The sequence below is a fragment of the Sminthopsis crassicaudata genome, chromosome 1 (genome assembly GCF_048593235.1).
Source record: "Sminthopsis crassicaudata isolate SCR6 chromosome 1, ASM4859323v1, whole genome shotgun sequence".
NCBI lineage: Eukaryota > Metazoa > Chordata > Mammalia > Dasyuromorphia > Dasyuridae > Sminthopsis > Sminthopsis crassicaudata.
The window spans coordinates 280,001,083-280,014,282 of record NC_133617.1 but is presented as its reverse complement, the minus strand read 5'-3'; the positions used below and the strand labels follow the sequence as shown (position 1 = coordinate 280,014,282).

The 13,200-nt window shown below is 32.3% G+C and overlaps 1 long non-coding RNA gene across 1 annotated transcript in view; it reads right to left on the bottom strand.

Moving 5' to 3' along the window:
• Window positions 1-13,200, bottom strand: part of LOC141553987 (uncharacterized) — an 88,346-nt gene that overhangs the window by 72,485 nt on the left and 2,661 nt on the right. The gene's annotated exons all lie outside the window — the stretch shown is intronic.

Sequence of the window (13,200 nt, the reverse complement as noted above, 5' to 3'; positions counted from 1 at the left end):
GAAAAAGAAATCAGCTCTCTAAAAAATAAAATGGATAAAATGGAAAAAAATTCCATAGAAGATAAAAACTCAATTGGACAATTACAAAGAGATATAAAAAAAGTGAGTGAAGAAAATACATCATTGAAAATTAGACTGGAACAAGTAGAAACGAATGACTCAAGGAGAAACCAAGAGGTAGTCAAGCAAAACCAGAGAAATGAAACAATTGAAAAGAATGTCAAGTACCTTACCAGAAAGACAACAGACCTGGAAAACAGATCCAGGAGAGACAATTTGAGAATAATTGGACTCCCTGAAAAATGGGAGGAAAAAAAGAGCTTGGACACCATTTTCGAGGAAATTATCAAAGAGAACTGCCCAGACGTTCTGGAAACAGAGAGTAAAATAGACATTGAAAAAATTCATCGATCACCTACTGAAAGGGACCCTAAAATCAAAATGCCAAGAAATATAGTGGCCAAGTTAAAGAACCATCAGACAAAGGAAAGATATTGGAAGCTGCTAGAAAAAAACAATTCATATATGGAGGATCCACAATAAGGATAACCCAGGATCTAGCAGCGTCCACATTAAAAGAACGCAGGGCCTGGAACATGCTATTCCGAAAGGCTAAGGAACTTGGTATGCAGCCAAGAATAACTTACCCAGCAAGAATGAGCATCGTTTTCCAGGGAAGAAGATGGACATTTAACGAAATAAATGAATTCCATCTATTTTTGATGAAAAAACCAGACCTACATAAAAGATTTGATCTTCAAATACAGAACTCAAGAGATTTCTAAAAAGGTAAAAAGAAATCTTGAGAACTATACTTCTGTCAAAAAAATATGTAAAGAACATATGTACAATTTGTCTTAGAAACTAGAGGTGGAAAGGAAATTATATCATAAAAAAAGTGTAAAGTGGTGGTACTACATCTCATGAAGAGGCAAAGGTAACCTATTATATCTGAGAGAAAGAAAGGAGGGAGATGAACATAGCGTGTATCAATAGACATATTCAATTTATGGTGAAACTTCTTCCACTTCATTGAAAAGTGAAAGGGAAGGAGTAAGCTAAGGGGAAGGGAATACAGTAATTTCGAGGAAAAGGGGTAAAATAAGGGGAGGATCTTTAAGGTGGAGGAGGGATCCTAAAAAGGGAGGGCTGTGAAAAGCAAGTGGTGTTCACCAGTTTAATACTGGATAGGAGGGTAAAAGGGAAGGAAAGGGGAAAAGCATAAGCAGGGGTTAATAGGATGGCAAGCAATATAGAATTAGTCCTTCTAACCATAAATGTGAATGGGGCAAACTGCCTCATAAAGAGGAAGCAGTTAGCAGACTGGATTAAAAGTCAGAATCCTACTATATGTTGTTTACAGGAAACACACCTGAAACAGGGTGAGAAGTTCAAACTAAAAGTAAAAGGGTGGAGCAGAATCTATTATGCTTCAGGCAAAACCAAAAAAGCAGGAGTAGCCATCCTCATCTCAGATCAAGCAAAAACAAAAATTGATCTAATTAAAAGAGATAAGGAAGGGCATTATATCCTGCTAAAGGGCAGCATCAATAATGAAGCAGTATCAATATTAAACATATATGCACCAAGTGGTGCAGCATCTAAATTCTTAAAAGAGAAATTAAGAGAGCTGCAAGAGGAAATAGATAGCAAAACTATAATAGTGGGAGATCTCAACCTTGCACTCTCAGAATTAGATAAATCAAACCACAAAATAAATAAGAAAGAAGTCAAAGAGGTAAATAGAATACTAGAAAAGTTTGATATGATAGATCTTTGGCGAAAGCTAAATGGAGACAGAAAGGAATATACTTTCTTCTCAGCAGTTCATGGAACCTATACAAAAATTGATCATATACTAGGGCATAAAAACCTCAAAATCAAATGCAGTAAGGCAGAAATAGTAAATGCATCCTTTTCAGACCATAATGCAATCAAAATAACATTTAATAAAAAGCCAGGGGAAAATAGACCAAAAAATAATTGGAAACTAAATAATCTTATACTAAAGAATGATTGGGTAAAACAGCAAATCATAGCCATAATTAATAACTTCACCCAAGAAAATGACAATAATGAGACATCATACCAAAATGTGTGGGATACAGCCAAAGCAGTAATAAGGGGAAGTTTTATATCTCCACAGGCCTACTTGCATAAAATAGAGAAAGAGAGGGCCAACGAATTGGGCTTACAACTAAAATTGCTAGAAAAGGAACAAATTAAAAACCCCCAGACAAACACAAAACTTGAAATTCAAAAAATAAAAGGTGAGATTAATAAAATTGAAAGTAAAAAAACTATTGAATTAATTAATAAAACTAAGAGTTGCTTTTATGAAAAAACCAACAAAATAGACAAAGCCTTAGTAAACCTGATTTAAAAAAGGAAAGAGAAAAAGCAAATTGATAGTCTTGAAAATGAAAAGGGTGAACTCACAACTAATGAAGAGGAAATTAGAACAATAGTTAGGAGCTACTTTGCTCAACTTTATGCCGATAAATTCGATAACTTAAATGAAATGGAAGAATACCTTCAAAAATATAGCTTGCCCAGATTAACAGAGGAAGAAGTAAGTAGTCTAAATAGTCCCATCTCAGAAAAAGAAATAGACCAAGCTATTAACCAACTTCCTAAGAAAAAGTCCCCAGGACCACATGGATTTACAGGTGAATTCTACCAAACATTTAAAGAACAACTAACTCCAATGCTATGTAAACTATTTGAAAAAATAGGGATTGAAGGAGTTCTACCAAATTCCTTCTATGACACAGACATGGTACTGATACCTAAACCAGGTAGATCAAAAACTGAGAAAGAAAACTATAGACCAATTTCCTTAATGAATATTGATGCTAAAATCTTAAATAAGATATTAGCAAATAGACTTCAGAAAATCATCCCCAGGATAATACACTATGACCAAGTGGGATTTATACCAGGAATGCAGGGCTGGTTTAATATTAGGAAAACTATTAGTATAATTGACCATATTAATAATCAAATTAATAAAAACCATATGATCATCTCAATAGATGCAGAAAAAGCATTTGATAAAATCCAACATCCATTCCTACTAAAAACGCTTGAGAGTATAGGAATAAATGGACTATTCCTTAAAATAATAAGGAGCATATATTTAAAACCTTCAGTAAACATCATATGTAATGGTGATAAACTAGAACCTTTCCCTGTAAGATCAGGAGTGAAACAAGGTTGCCCACTATCACCATTACTATTCAATATAGTACTAGAAACTCTAGCCTCGGCAATAAGAGCTGAGAAAGAGATTCAAGGAATTAGAGTAGGAAATGAAGAAATCAAATTGTCACTTTTCGCTGATGACATGATGGTATACTTAGAGAACCCCAAAGACTCTGCTAAAAAGCTATTAGAAATAATTCAGAATTTTAGCAAAGTGGCAGGATACAAAATAAATCCACATAAAGCCTCAGGATTTTTATACATTACCAACACAATCCAACAGCAAGAGATACAAAGAAAAATTCCATTCAAAATAACAGTCGATAGTATAAAATATTTGGGAATATATCTACCAAAGGAGAGTCAGGAATTATATGAGCAAAATTACAAAACACTTGCCACAAAAATAAAGTCAGATTTAAATAATTGGAAAGACATTCAGTGTTCTTGGATAGGCCGAGCGAATATAATAAAGATGACAATACTCCCCAAACTAATCTATTTATTTAGTGCTATACCAATCAGACTCCCAAGGAACTATTTTAATGACCTAGAGAAAATAACAACAAAATTCATATGGAAGAATAAAAGGTAGAGAATTGCAAGGGAACTAATGAAAAAAAAGTCAGAGGAAGGTGGTCTAAGTGTACCTGATTTAAAGCTATATTATAAAGCAACAGTCACCAAAACCATTTGGTATTGGCTAAGAAATAGACTAGTTGATCAGTGGCATAGGTTAGGTTCACAGGGCAAGATAGTGAATAAAAATAGCAATCTAATCTTTGACAAACCCAAAGATCCCAAATTTTGGGATAAGAATTCATTATTTGACAAAAACTGCTGGGAAAACTGGAAATTAGTATGGCAGAAACTAGGCATGGACCCACATTTAACACCACATACTAAGATTAGATCAAAATGGGTCCAAGATTTAGGCATAAAGAATGAAATCATAAATAAATTGGAGGAACATGGGATGGTTTACCTCTCAGACTTGTGGAGGAGGAAGGAGTTTGTGTCCAAGGGAGAACTAGAGACCATTATTGATCACAAAATAGAACATTTTGATTACACCAAGTTAAAAAGTTTCTGCACAAACAAAACTAATGCAAACAAGATTAGAAGGGAAGTAACAAATTGGGAAAAAATTTTTACAGTTAAAGGTTCTGATAAAGGCCTCATCTCCAAAATATACAGAGAATTGACTTTAATTTATAAGAAATCAAGCCATTCTCCAATTGATAAATGGTCAAAGGATATGAACAAACAATTTTCAGATGATGAAATTAAAACTATTTCCACTCATATGAAAGAGTGTTCCAAATCACTATTGATCAGAGAAATGCAAATTAAGACAACTCTGAGGTATCATTACACACCTGTCAGATTGGCTAAGATGACAGGAACAAATAACGATGAATGTTGGAGGGGCTGTGGGAAAACTGGGACACTCTTGCATTGTTGGTGGAGTTGTGAAAGAATCCAACCATTCTGGAGAGCAATCTGGAATTATGCCCAAAAAGTTATCAAAATGTGCATACCCTTTGACCCAGCCATACTACTACTGGGCTTATACCCCAAGGAACTACTAAAGAAGGGAAAGGGACCTGTATGTGCCAAAATGTTTGTGGCAGCCCTTTTCATAGTGGCTAGAAGCTGGAAGATGAATGGATGTCCATCAATTGGAGAATGGTTGGGTAAACTATGGTATATGAATGTTATGGAATATTATTGTTCTATAAGAAATGACCAACAGGAGAAATACAGAGAGGCTTGGAGAGACTTACATCAACTGATGCTGAGTGAAACGAGCTGAACCAGAAGATCTTTATACACTTCAACAATGATACTGTACGAGGATGTATGCTGATGGAAGTGGATTTCTTCAACATAGAGAAGAGCTATTCCAATTCCAATTGATTAATGATGGACAGAACCAGCTACATCCAGAAAAGGAACACTGGGAAATGAATGTAAACTGTTATTTTTACCTTCTGAATCCAATTCTTCTTGTGCAACAAAAAATTCGGTTCTACACACATATATTGTATTTTGAATATACTGTAATATATTTAACATATATAAGACTGCTTGCCATCTGGGGGAAGGGGTTGGGGGAGGAAGGGAAAAAATCTGAATAGAAGTAAGTGCAAGGGATAATGTTGTAAAAAAAATTACCCATGCATATGTACTGTCAAAAAAATGTTATAATTATAAAATAAAATTTAAAAAAAAAAGGAAAAAAAAAGGAATTAGAGTAGCTAATGAGGAAACAATGCACTCACTCTCTGCAGATGATATGAGAATTCTAGAGAATCAACTAAGAAAAAAACTAGAAACAATTCACAACTCTAGCAAGTTGTATTCAGTACATAAAATAAATCCACATAAATCACCAGCATTTCTGTATATTATCAACAAAGTCTAGTTACAAGAGATAGAAGGAAAAATCACATTTAAAATAATTGCAGACAATATACAATATTTTGGAGTCTACTTGTCCAGAGAAATCTGGGAATTATATGAACACAATTACAAAGCACTTTTCACACAAAATTAGATCTAAACAATTGGAAGACTATCGATTGTTCGTGGTAGGCTGAGTTAATATTAAAATAGAAATGACAATTTTACCTAAATTATTCTACATATTCAATAACATACCAATAAAACTTCTAAGTAATTACTTTATAGAACTAGAAAAAATAAAATGAATCCGAAAGGAAATAAAAAAGTAAAAAAAAATTTCAAGGGGATTAGTGGGAAAAAATGCAAAAGAAGGCAGTTCAATTATACCAGAGCTAAAAGTATATTATAAAGTGGTAGTCATCAAATCTATTTGGTACTGGCTAAGAAATAGTATAGTGGGTCAATGGAATAATTTAGGTTCACAAGACACAATAGTCAATGACTAAAATAATCTAGTGTTTGATAAACCCAAATACTCTAGTTTCTAGGATAAGAATTCACTATGTGACAAAAAAAATTGGTGGGAAAACTTGAAAACTGTATAACAGAAAGTAGACATGACCAATTGACCAACATCTAATACTACATACACTATATTAAGTATATTAAGATAAGGTTGAAATGGATTCATGATTTAGACATACGGGTGATACTATAAGCAAATTAGGAAAATAAGGGATAGTTTACCTCTCAGATATGTGAAGAAGAGAATTATTTATGGCTAAAAAAGAACTAGGGAAAAATTCAAAAAGCAAAATGGATATTAGAAGAAAGCAGAAAGCAGGGAAAATAATTTTCTGCAGGCAATCTTATTAAAATATATAAAGAATTGGAATTTAAAATATATAAAGAATTCTTAGTGTTGATAAATGATAAAAGGATGTGAACAGTTATTTTTCAGATGATGAAATTAAAGCCATTTCTAGTCATTGAAAAATGCTCTAAATTACTAGTGATTAGAGAAATACTAATTAATACAGTTCTGAAGTACCATTTCACACCTCTTAGATTGGCTAAGATGACAGACAAACATAATGATGAATGTTGGTGAGGATATAGGAAAACTGGGACACTAATGCATTGTTGGTGGGGTTATAAACTGATCCAACCATTTTGGAGTGTCTCTACTGGATCTGTATCCCAAAGAGATCATAAAAAAGAGGAAAGGACCCATATATACAAAACTGTTTGTAGTAGTCCCTTTTGTAGTGACAAAGAACTGGAAATTGAGTGAATGCATTGGGGAATGACTGGATAAATTATGCTGATGAATGTAATGGAATACTATTGTTCTATAAGAAATGATTAACAGGCTAATTGCACAAGGTCCTAGAAAGGCTTACATGAACTGATGCCAAGTGAAATGAGCAGAATGAAGAGAATATTGAATATAGTAACAAGAAGATTATATGATAATCAACTGTGATAGACTCAGCTCTTTTCAACAATGAGGTAATTCAAGGCAGTTCCAATAGTTTTGATGGAAAATGCCATCCACACCAAGAATTATGAAGATTGAAACCTTTTTTTTGTTGTTGTTATTTGTTTGCTTTTATTTTTCTACTCATATTTTATTTTTCCATTTGAATCTGATTTTTTTTTTTTTGCTCAGAATGATGAATTTGGAAATATATTTAGAAGAATCACACACATTTAATCTACATCAGATTTCTTGCTAATTGGGGGAGGGGAAGGAGGAAGAGAGGGAGAAAATGTGAAACACAAGGAAAAGGTGAATATTAAAAACTACTTTTGCATGTATTTGAAAAACTAAAATATTATTAAAGAAAAGAAATAACAAGGTCAGTTAATTTTTTTAAAAGGGGGCTGAATTATTAAAAAAAAAAAATGGTCACTGATCTCAAGGAACTTACACACACCTAGGAAATGGTGTCTCATCTTTTAGTAGAAAGTTGAAATAAAGACATAATGGCCATATATTCTAAATCACTTGTGTTAAACTCAAATAGAAATTAAAATTGAATTAAATTATATATACTGATTTAGAAAGCTACACATATTTTCTCTGGTATTTTTATTTTTTAAATATTTAATTTAACATTTAATATTAAATTTGTTACTCAAGAATGATGTGAAAAGTTAAGTGACTTAACCAGGATTACCAGCCAGCATGTATCAGAAAAGGGACTTGAAGTCAAGTTGTCAATGAAAATTTATTAAGCATCTACTATGTGCTAGACACTGTAAAACACTAGAAATTTTAAAAAGCAGGGGAGAGACAAAAACAGTCCCTTGCACCAACGTGCCCATAGTTAGTGGAGGATATAATATCAATTTCAAAAAAGTATATACAAATAAGATATGTACAGGATAAAATGAAGGTAATCTTAAATATTCCTGACTTTATTCACTGTGCTTTGCTGCCTTCGGCCTGGAAAACAGTAATAAAATAACAAGTGATTATTGATTGACTGTTTAATTAACAGATCAAAAGTTTTGGGAAGTTAGTGACTTAGTGTATTTTCTCAGGGGCAGAATATGTCCATGGTATCAAGACCTACATAACTATATACAAAGAATTAATTACCATCAACTTGGCTACTACTTAATGTATTCATGAAATTACAAATATGTAAAGTAGCCATGGGTCATTCATAGGAAAGCATGAAAATGATAAATAGGAATAAAAATTATAGACAGTTCTAGGTTTTCAGTTTGAAGAATCAAAAAGCATAAACAAAATCAGTAGCAGCAAAGCTAGGTTTGTAAGTTTAAGGGAAATCACAACCCTCAAGGAAAGTTTCAATAATGTTTACAGTTTGGTAATACAGAAATCTGCTTGATCAGAGACTTCTACCACTTTTACCATTCATCATCATCACCATCATCAACAGCAATAGTATTCATCATACCAATTGTAGATGTATAAGTAGGAATAGTAATATAATGAAAAGTAGCTTAAAACTATGTTTTTATTGTTTTTATCAATCTTTTCATTTATAAATGTATATAAATATATGTATTAAATATAAATATCATATATAAAAATTTATATATTGATAAATATAAAATATGTTGTATTTATAAATGAAATAACATTTATAAATATGCATACATATTTATATTTTGTTTCCTTCTCCTCTAATCAATGAACTATCTTTAATAAAATGTGAAAAAGGAAGACAAAAAGTTTCATGAAAAAATGTTCCAAAAGTGTATTAGAGTACTCATTTTCCCTCATCTCCCTAGCATTTGTCATTCATGATAATTGTGAACTGATAACTGCAAATGGTTTTAATTTGCAATTAGGGCATTTTATAAGTCTTGATAGCTTTGCTTTTTTTTCTTCTGAAAACTAATTTTTCAGATCTCTAACCATTTATCAAATGAGAAATAGCTCTTATTTTTATGTTTGACTACATTCTTTATATATTTGAAAAACAAGTTTTTATCAGAGAAACTTGCTACATTTTCTTCTTACTATTACTTCATTGTCTATATTAGCAAAGTTTAGTTTTTATGATCATCTCTTTTAATTAGGTATTTTACTCTGCTCTTGCTTTTTTTTTTAAATAATGATTGCTACCTCTGTCTTTTTTAGATCAACTGACCCCCTTATCATTTCTAGATTGATATCCTAGAGCTGAAACTGTTGCTGCTGCTGTCATGCTTGCCTCCCAGGCCCCCCACTAATATTTCTTTTGAGTGAGTTCTGAGCTGCCCCCATTCTAATGTCACAGACCTCTCCTGCTGACCTTCTATATTGAATTAGGCTTTAAAATGCCTCAATCTGACCTATTGTTAGATTTGTTGATAAAAAAAAATTTAATTATATGAGTTATTTCAAAGTTGTTTGGAAGGGAGTATCAGAAGAGTTTTACTTTGTTGAGGCCTCTACTCTGTTCTCTTCCTATTCACATTTTTAAAAAATTACTTTAAGAAGGCACAGATAATAAATTTATTAATTAACAAATGACAGACTTGGGAGAAACTGATAATCTACTAGGAAATATAATCACAATTCAAAAACAGTTTAATGGACCAGAATGGTAAGCTGAATCTCATTCAGTTGTATTTAACAAGGATAAATATAAAGTTTTACACTTTGTATTGAAGGGAAATAACTTACAGAAAAATAAAATGAGTAAACATAGATAGCATAACTTTTTATATAAAAGAGATTAGGTTGGTTCTGGTGAGGCAAAACATCTAACATAAAATATAGTATTATATGACAGTTAAAAAGACCTAATGATCCTAGTCTAAAAAAGTCATATATAGAATTAAAGAGACATTTGGACGACAATATTGATAAAAGGGGAGTTTATTTTATGAAAGGACTTTGAGAAATTGGAATGCATTCAGAAAAAGGCAACCAGAAATTATTGTCATTCTAAGATGAGTTCAAGGACTTAGGGCTTTTTCTCTTCTATACCAGAAAATTTAGAAAGTAAAAAGGGGGAGCACTGGGAACAGAAATAAGTAATTTGATGTAGTTAAAGGATTGTCAGATGGAAAATAGATTACATTTATGTCAGCTGATCTCTGAGGTCAGAGCAACAATGGGAGGATGTTGTAGAAAGGCAGATTTCTCCTGAATATAAACATAAGATTCCTAAAAATTAACTCTGTTGAGGATATAAATGCACTTTTGGGTGACCCTTTAACAAGCTATTGTCCTGAAGATTCCTTTAGTAGACTAAATGATCTCTGAGGTCCTTTCCAATTCTGAAATCCTTTGATTCTTGATTAAATTCTCCTTTTCATAAATTATCACTTTTGCTAATGAAATCATCCCTATTGGCTGAATATTGCCTTATGATCCTCATCAATCTGGGGGAGAGTCTGAGTCCCCACTTCACTTCAAACCTTAGATTCTCTCTTTGCCTTTCAAGATGGTGAATTAGTTCCCTCTAATGTCTCTATCTACCCTTCCAAGGTCTCTTTTGGTTGAGCAAGGAATTGCTAACAGATTTTTTTCTGATAAGATGAAAAACCTCTAAGTCTTACCATTTGTTCTACAACTGAATCTTCTATACCTTCATGCATTGTCATTTCTTTCCAATGTATTATTAGAACCACAGGCCTAATCTTTCATCCTGCATTTATATTCTTGGGACCACTGGATTGTTCTAGCTACCCTACATGGGAACCCTTTTTATGTGTGTCTCTGAAAATTAGAATGTGAGCTTCTTGAAAGGGAGGATTGTCTCATTTCTATTTGTATTTCCATGGACTAGCAGAATACTTGACCCAAAATAAGTGCTTTATAAATGTTTTTTTTAATGTATTTATTTACCCAGTTCGTCACTCATTTGATTTATTATAGAATATCACTTGTGTTCCCTTCTTATATTTTCATCAATAGCACCTTCAATATAGGTATAGATATTTTTTTATTAAAAAGATTTTATCAATGAGAAAGCAGTCATATAGTTTGGTAGTTATTGATATTCTTTTGATTTACATTTTGGGAGGGGAAGATAATTAAAAGCTTCAAAGTTGTGTGTTTTGGGGGATTTTTCCCCATAACTTTGAGATTCATGTTCTGTGTCACCTACAACATGGACCTTCTCTCTTGTAGATGCTTCTCTGATCTTTGTTTGCTATACTAACATTACTAATTCCTTATGTAGAAAGCACATCTATTGCTGGTTTAAAATCCAAATATGGTAACCCCACTGTACTTGAAGGTGTACTTGAATTTACTATTTAATAACAATAATATTAAAAGCTAGGATTTTAAAGCATCTACAATCTGCCAGACTCTAAGCTAAAACCCTTTAAAATCTCATTTGATCTGCATAAGCCTGGGAGGTAGGTACTATCATCATTTCCATTTTATAGATGAGGAAATTGCGGCAAACATGTTAAGTGATTTGTCCAAGGTACCCAGCTAATTAAGTGTCTGAGGCTGGGTTTGAACACAGGTCTTTCTGACTGTACTGGGCCTGCACTCTATCCATTATGTTACATAGCTACCTATTTTTTAATTATAGTTTTTCTACCTTTCTAAAATAAAGAAAAAGAGTAAAAGAAAATACAATGTAAATTTTATGTAAAGAAATGTCTCATAATTTTCTCTCTATTTCTGTATTTCAGCCAACTGTCAAATACATTTGCTAATCATAGATAAGTTTGACTTTCCCTTTCTAGGAAAAAATAATTTTCATCTTTAAGTAGTATAACTTCAGCCCTGCAGATAAAGTATTCTTGATCTGAGGTCTATGAATGTGTTTAAAAGAAGAAGGAAAAAAAAATAATAACTGCATTTTAATATGATTAGCTTCTTTGAAATATTATATATTTTCTTTTATGTGTTTAAGATCATTTTTGTAAGTAGGGGTCTGTAGAGTCCCTCTCATTGCCCACGGAGTGTACTACACAATAAAAGTTTAGAATCTCTGCTGCACATTGTTTCTAAAGGAATTCCATTATAAAATTCCAGAAATAGTCCTCAGCATGGGCTTATCCCCAGCAACTAAGAAAAGACTTCTTTTTTAATCCATAGAGTACAGTATGCTTTAAAATATTGCTAGTGTTTGGTCAATGTATGTGTATATATTTAAGTATATATGTGACACAGAGAGACATAGTGAAAAATCCAATTCTAATATGTCTTTTTTATCACCCCACCACCAGTACCATAAGCATCATTAAGAAAAAAAAATATATGAGGGTACAAAGGAGACTTCCATCTATCAACATGAACAAACAAAATTTCTAGCCTTCATTTTTAAAAAAAATCTTCAATCAAAAGAGCTTTCTTACATATTTATTATAAGCTGATAACTGGTTGGACAAGCTCCTCCTTAGTGAGTTGTAAGGGATCACCTTAGAATCACAGACTTTAGAAATCCTGTGTCTCTAGCTTCTTATTTGACAGATGAAGTAAATCCTTCAAGGAGGACAAGTTGCATGTCCAAGGTCATGCTGCTAGTTAATGAAAAAGGTAGGAATAGATTCTATATCCTTGATGTATTCATACTGTCAACAGTACAAGAGTAAATATCATAAGATCAGAAGGAAACTTGGACCAAACCTAATGTCCATTGCAACTCTCAATTTAGCAAGAAAGTGTACAAATGAACTTATGTATTACTTTGTATGCAATGATCTAAAGATAATTAATTCAAGAAACATTTATGGAGTGTCTACTACATATAAAACCCAGAGAGTTGCAACAGAGATTATAGCCATCACACAGTTCCTGTTTGTAAGAAATCAAACAAGATATAGATTCTGCCTTTAAGAAATTTATAATTCAGTAACACATCTGTACAATGACTCGTATTCAGTAACTTTTGAGATTACTTCTAAATTTCATGTTGTAGAACATGCTTACAAACTCTACCAGCAATGGAATAATCCTCCTTCCTCAACTTAATAACTATCCTTCTTCAGCTAAAATTAATAATGTGGGAATATGTAGAGATACTAGATGTAACCCCACATTTTGGTTTTATTTTGTTTTGTTATACCGTGTTCCTTAAAAGTGGATTATTTTATACCTTATTAGAGGTGCAGATAATTTTCTGCATTCCCTTTTTGTGGAAGGATAGTATA